Here is a 7,739-nt window from a genome sequence, read left to right on the forward strand (position 1 = left end):
AATTACTGGAGGGAGTCCAGCAATGGGCTACAAAGATGATTAGGGCCCTGGACCACCTTTCTTATAAGGAGAGACTGAGAAAGCTGGGTCTGTTAAGCCTGGAGAAGAGAAGGCTGAGAGGACATCTCATCCATGTTTTTAAATATCTCAAAAGTGGATATCAAGAGGATGGGACCAGATTCCTTCCAATGATGCCCAGCCATAGGATGAGGGACAACAGACACAGAGTGAAGAACAAAAGTTTCCATCTGAATATGAGGAGAAACTTCTTTACTTTGAGGGTGCTAGAGCACTGGAACAGGCTGCCCAGAAAGGTTGTGGAGTCCCCTTCTCTGGAGACATTCAAGGCCCACCTGGACACATTCCTGTGCGATCTGCTCTAGAGAACTTGCTTTAGTGGGTGGGTTGGACTAGATGATCTCCAGAGGTCCCTTCCAACCCCAGTCATTCTGTGATTCTGTGATAGTCTTGTATTCTGGTGCTTTGTGGAAATGATCAGTCTAATCAGTTCCTTCAAACATCTTTTAATTATAGTCTGTAATATTTGTTCTGTAATGTATGGTTTTATGTTCTAGACAAACTCTGTATTCCTTGCAAGGGTATTTTTTGTCTGAAACAGCTGAACTGCTTATTGGAGATGTAATTACACAGTATTTGTGGTTACATCTGATTTTTGCTTCTTTATTTAACTGAAAGTGATAAAATGAATACATTTGATCACTGCTTGTCCCCAACTCGTCTACTATCCAGTCTCTTGGATACTAGTTTATTTAGGCTGGAGATCCACAGGACCTTGCTGGAAATTACTAAATGGCTATGGTGGATGTATATCATTCACTTAGAGAGGAAGAAACTGCATAATCAATTATTGATCTCTCCTGCTCTGTGCTTCCTCTTCTGATTAAATCTTCCAAAATATTGATACAGACTGATAGCAAGAAAACGGTATCAGATGGGGGTGAATGTGCCTGACCTTGCCATGGGATGAAGGCAGTTGAAAAGCAGTGAGACAGGGAGAGTGGGAAAAGAGCGGTGAAATTATCTGACAGTATATGACTGTCATTGTATAGCTGCAGAGAGAGAAACTTTCAGAAAGGGTGGTGCTGGATGTGCATTCAGACACTATTTCAGATGAGAACCCCATCTAGAACAGCTCCAAGATATGTGAATCAAGTCGTTCCCAAACATGGGCTCAAAATCAAGCTCCTCTGTAGTCCATGATTGCTTTCATGTCTGGTCAAAAAGACTGAACCTGGTAGCCTTCGGGGGGAAAAAAAATTGTTTGACCCAGTTTATTAAAAAGGCTGAGTGTTCTTGTCTCAGTTGCTTGAAAGGATAGAGAGGAGTTTTCTGCAGGGGCTAGATACCTTCCTGTTAGAATGATTTTTTAATGAGCTTTGACTGCTGTGCTAAGGGATGTCATACTTTGAGAGGAACATGGGAACATTTTTATATTTCTTTGTCAACCCAGGGCCACAGTTTCTGGGAGTTTGACAGTTAAATCCACCTCTAGAGTTTTGTAGGTGCATCTTTAGCAGGTATGGAGGAAGGGCTTAGTAAGCAGCCTTAACTCATTTGAAGTTGTCACCTTCTGGACAGGAAAAAATAAATAAAACAAAGCAAGCCCCACACATACCACGTGGCAGAGACCAATCCACCGCAAACCAAAATCAATGTTATGCTTCCTGTTATTGTGCTAGGCAGAGGATTGAAAACTTGCTTTTTCAATTGATTTGTTTTCTACTGCAAAACTAATTATGTTCCATGCAGTTCTTCTTCTACCTGCCTCCGGATGGGAAACTATTGGCAGCAGTGGCTCCTGTCTTTTGCTCAGGTGGCTATGTCAATATCCCTGTTGCTTCATTGTTTGTTGAAGGGTGAAAGATCCCAAACTTTAGCAAAGATCTCCATGCATTCATTCTTTCAAAATGCCCTTTTCAGCTTTGTCAACCCCAAGACACATGGTGTTGACTGAAGCCATTCACAGTGGTGCCCTCACAGGCAAAATGAAACATGGATGCACATCAAGAGGAAACTGTCCCTAGAAGTGGTGGGTGCTTAATGCATTTTGCCTTTGCCAGGGATTTTCAGAGATGTCAAATCAAGGACCTGAATTTCTGAGAGGTCTGAAGCTGAAATGTAGTCAGATATCAGAGGACTTGTACTTTTTTAATACTTTAAATAAGTGAGAGCTTGGGAGAAAACCCTCCCTTCTTTTAGAAATTTTTAAACTTAAAATATTGCTTTCCTGTAGATGTTTTGTAGATGTAGAAAGAAACATCTGTTCCTGGGGTCCCTATCTGGATTACTACTGTGTAACTCTTCTAATGCCAGTGATGACTACATAGTGGATTTCATGGTCCATGTCAGCCTTGGAGATCTGGTGGCATAGACCAATTTGGGGTTTAGTGAACCACAGTCTTCACATATACTTCTTCCTCTGAAAGTGTTGAAATTGTAGAGACCCAAATGTTTCACTCAAGATGGCAGCAGACTGTCAAGCCCATGCTGGACCATCTTTAATTCTGCAGATGCCCCTGGTAACATAATTCTGCCAAGAGCTTTCCACAGGACAAAGATTTTTTTCTAACTGAATGTAAGGGCCGGGAGGTGGACTTTTCAGATTAATGGGAGGAGTTGACACATGAAGCAGGACATAAATAGGCACAACACACTTCAAATTTCAGAAGCAGTAAAGAAACTGGGGATTTTCTGAGAAGTGAAATATTAATGAACTTGTCCTCTCTGAGGACTGGGAGGGACCAGGTGGGGTTTAAAGCCCTGAACATTTCATCTGAGATGCTCAGTACCTCAAAAATCTGAATTTAGATTTAATTCAGCATCAGATTAGTGAGAAGGTTATTTTCATGCTTTTCTGGTATATGGGGTGTTTAGGGTAAAGGTAAACAATTTAAGTGTAGGTAGGCAATGAAAGACTTCAACTTATCTGTCCTCTCTCAGTACCACTCCTCTTCCTGCCATCCTGCATGTAGCCCTCTGCTATGTACCCTCTCTTCCTGTATCTCTTACCTGAGTGCCCTTGTTTTCTGTCATGTCCCTGGCCTTTGGCCGTGCTTTATTTCTGTTGGTTACTTTTTGTATTGGCCTATCTTAGATGTTTTGTTGTCTCATCAGTTAATATATTAATGCCACATTTTAATGTATTAGGCTATATATCTGGCTTTATAACTTATGGATATAAGGCAGGTACTGTTTTTCTAGGCAAGTACTACTTTTCTCTGTGTTCTAACACAATGTTATTTGGAATTACAGTTTTAGTTCAGAGATTCAGTAATCATTAATCTCTTGGCTAGATGCTACCTTGTGTAGGGAGGTCCCTTCAATCCTGAATGATCCTACAATAATAAATAGCATCCCAAGCATTCTATGTTACCATGGTCATGGAATTTCTCTATAGTTATGAATCTGAAGAAACCATGAGGCTGTTAATTGTGATACAGTATTACCTGTAGGAGTTTATTGACATGTGGAAAGATGATGTTCTGGAGATGTAATCTATCCCATTGATTTCAAGAGACTGATAAAATCAGTAGATAGAGACAGACATCATCTGTGCTGCTACTTACTTTTACAGAATTAACTGGGCAAAATTATAACTCCAAGTTCAAAATACATTAGTGGGTACCAAAAATCACAACTCCTTACACCTAACTGTCAAACACTCTAACTCTTCCTTGATATCTTTGATACAATTGTAAATGTTCAATACAAAAACCTTTGCTGTATCAGAAGTGGAACAAGTAGAAGGAGCATAGAATAAAATAGATTTAGTATAAAATAAACAACACAGAAATTGCATTATTGATTGCATGAATTATTTTGGTGCTGAAATCATTAGAACATTACTTGAAAAGACTTGAAATTTTTAGGTAAGCTGAACTTTCTGAAAAACAACCACACAGCTGCAGGTATTAAACACTCAACTAATCCAGGGTTCTTAAGACTAATAAGAGCTTGGTGCAGGCCATGCATTAACATGTCCAAATTATGCATGTCACCTATAAAGAAACTTAGATGTACATTTTTGTGCCAAAAAAAGTACTATAAATGAGATGCTTCTCATTTTCAGTAATGGTGACAATGCGTGTGGGTAAGTCTCAAAACGTGTGCTCTCTAAGTTAATGAGGTCGTTTTTAAGGCGAAACAGATTACTTGAAAGGAAGAGCACCACCTTGTGACACCAAGAATAATATTCCTGTGGTACTTGATTCAGAGAAGGAAAGGAAGAGATTTACATGGTTTTATCCTCTAACAGGATTTATAGAGCTGGGTTTTCTCTTTCATTTGCCTTTTCTTTTAAGACCTAAGAGGGGAACTGACTTTTTTCAAGTAATACAAATTCAACAAATCAGCTTTATTTCATTGATATGAAAAGCTCATTTTCCAATTTCGTCTCAAATTTCACTTTTTTGGAATAGATTCACTTCAGAGAAAGATTGCTATAAACTCTAACAGAGTTTAAAACTGTCAATTACACTATCAGTCCTTTAAAACTGAAATGTAGTTTTCTTTTACAGACTTCTTATCCCTTTATCTTTCAGAAGCTGTAAGGAAGGAGGGTGTTTTTATAAGCTTTTTCCTATTTAGGCTTGTATAGCTTTGAGCATTTGTATGCTCACATTCAATTTCTGGGGAGGCTTTTGCAGAGGAAAATCCATCCTGGTGCACAGGACCTCTAACCAAACTTGTTCACTTTTCATATCCTCAGCTATCAGAGTGGATGTTCAGTCAGACTAAAATAAGTTATAGCTGCCTAGACAAGGCATAGATCAGAACAGTGTCAATCCTACTAGCACAAATTTCTTCTGATGTATTTTTGCACAACCAATGACTTTGGTAAGGGTAAGTTGTTCAAATATGGTGTTTAATCCATATAGAAGTGCATGAGCACTGCCAGTGAACTGGATGGAAGCTATTCCTACTTTTATAGAAAACAGAATATTTAGAGAGTTTAGAATACATTGATTGGAAAATAATGGTTTTAATTAATATGGGAATATCAACAATAAGCCATAGTATTTGTTTTGTGGTGGGGTTTTTTGTTTTTTGTTTGTTTGATTTTGGGTTTGTTTGTTTGTTTTTGTTGTTGTTTTTGTTATTTTTTCTCATTTGTTTGTGTTTTGTTTTTGTTAAATTGCAAACTTTTACAAAATTCAGAAGACCAGACATGTTTGTTAGTGAGGACATTTTTATCACTGTTATCTTTAGCATTTATCTCAATAGCAGATTAGCTTTTACCACCCACTTTTATTGTGCTATTTACATAACTGTGACTTAGCTGAGCCTTGGAAGCTGAATCTCATGTGTCTTTCAAGAAAAATGTCATTTTGTGCTTTCTGACTTGTTTGGCTAAAAGATGATTGATTTTTTTCAAATGCATATTCATATTCTAATGACAAACCCAGCAGCTTCAAATGAAGCCTGAAGCTGACTCAGAGAATAAAAACAAGAATCCTATTCCCTGCCTGTGACATGGATTAATGTAATTTAGCCAAAGTTCTGTCAGTCTTGTTTGGTGTGATCCCACTAAAGGGACTTGAACTACTCTAACATTCAGGAAGATTGTTACGCTAGAACAGACTCTGATCTGGCAATATCAGGTGTCAGACTAATCCTGCAATGTTAACAGGATTTGAAACTTTTTATACCTGTTTAAGACTGACAGGTGTGGATGAACCAAACTCAGGACTGAATGCAAGCCTGGTTACTACTACAGCACAGTGACCAGTTCAGTTCCTGCAGTTTGAAGAGGCACTTTCATAGATTATGGTCCCATAAAAACATGGAAAAAAAGTAAAAGATGCTCCTGAAGCTGTTCCCTGAAGAAAATGAGAAAGGCTGGACCTAGAGCCAAGTAAAGAGATAGAGAAATATTGCTTGAATGGGTTTTTCACTGCCTTTGCCTGGGACAAGTGAAAGATGCTGTTACTTACCATCATTCCTGGTTTCCTTAGTAGTCTCTCTGTTGGGAAGTGGCTGTTTGAAAGTTGTATGAAAGGAAAAGCCCTTGGAAAACTACAGTCTGACACAAGACTTTTTCCTTTCTCTAGAACAAACCAGCAATAAGCATGTATGCATTTTTTTCTGAGAGAAGCTCTAGTAGAACGACCCATTTGTGGATTGCTGGCTAATTCCATCTGCTGATAAAATACACATTAACACTCTTATCATCCAGACAGGGTTGTCCTGGATCTTTCACCTGATTGCTGATATGCAGTGCGTAAAAGAGAATGCTAGGTATTAGATTGCTTTGAGAGACAAGTGATACATAATGTGTTTTGGTCATTTTGTGGTGTGTTTTCTGACATTTGTTGTGAGTTATTTGTTTCCTCAAGTACATCTCCTGTTTCATTTTCATAGAAAAGAAGAGAGAACTTGGCCTGGCTGAGGAATCTAACATTTGTGCAACATGTTCAACTGTTCAACCAGCTAAAATCCTTGAATTTGGCATACTAAGGTATTTTAAAACCACACAAACACCTTCCATCCCTCTGTCAGCAACCAAATAGATTCTGTTTAGAGGAAAGATGCTTGTACAGCCTCTTTTGCCTTCGGGCTTAATTCAGTAAATCTTTTGAACTCTTGTTTCTTAAAGGAGAAAAAATCCAAGCATGAATGTTTGAATAGAATATTTAATGACCTGAATGTTCAAGCAGGCATTGGGGCTTTCAGTCAGTTTCCTTCTCCTCTTAGCAACCTTTTATTTGAGAGTGGTGAAAGGCAATGGTCAGTGACACAGTGGCTGCTCTGTGGAGTTAGAATGGCCAACTCCAGATCTATCAAGGCACCTTTTGAAAAAGCTGTTTTTTTTGGAAAAGCTGTTAGCTCTGCTAGAGGTGTGAAGGGAGTGCTGAGACTCCCAACTGTGGGTTTGAGGCTAAAGGCCCCGATTTGTCCTGTGATCAGAGAGATCTGATCTGATCTCCAAGTAGCTTTCTCCTTAGCAGGCTTGGGCTGGTAAATCTTTCTCCTCAGCAGGCCTGGGCTGGCAGATCTCATCCTGAAGTTCCTAGACCATTTCATCAGGTGTGCAGGAAGCTTGGGCACCCAACTCAAAGCTGCAAGTTTCCTGCTGAGAATGGAGCTACATGGTCAGGGCTGGAAGTGTGGTGGTCCAGCACGTGAGTTATTCACGGCTTGTCACTGGTTCTGTTAAGTCTAAATTTAGGAGGAAAACTGTGAAAATACATTTTCAAGACGCAACTCTCAAACTGGTTTTTGACCTTTTCTCTGATGAGTTTTGTTTTTATCAAGTACAAATAAATTTTGCTGCCAAAATCTACATAACTTGTGCAGAAGAGAGTACGAGATTGTTTGTTGTTTTTATAGAGTAATGTTTTCTGTTGTTGTCTGTCTTTGTGTTTTTGTTTGCATGTTTTTTCCTTCCATTTTAAAGAAAACAGCAATAAAAAAATATAATCTTTATTGTACTCCTCTACAAACACAACTCCATTTACTTTGAATTCCCATACTGCTGCAAATCTATCTGTTTATTTCTAGAAAAAAAAAAAATCAATGAAACAAAAATCATACTCTTGAGTTCTCTACATTTTCAGGAGGACTAGAATAATAGTCTCACAAGTTAGTAATGGGGAGATTTCCAGTCTACATATGTGTGTATATATATATATATATATATATATATATATACATATATATATACTTTTTTTTTTTTTTTAATTTTGAGTGGTTTCTGCCTCCCCCCCCCCATAAGAAGA

This window comes from Streptopelia decaocto (assembly GCF_964273445.1).
Source record: "Streptopelia decaocto genome assembly, chromosome: 1".
NCBI lineage: Eukaryota > Metazoa > Chordata > Aves > Columbiformes > Columbidae > Streptopelia > Streptopelia decaocto.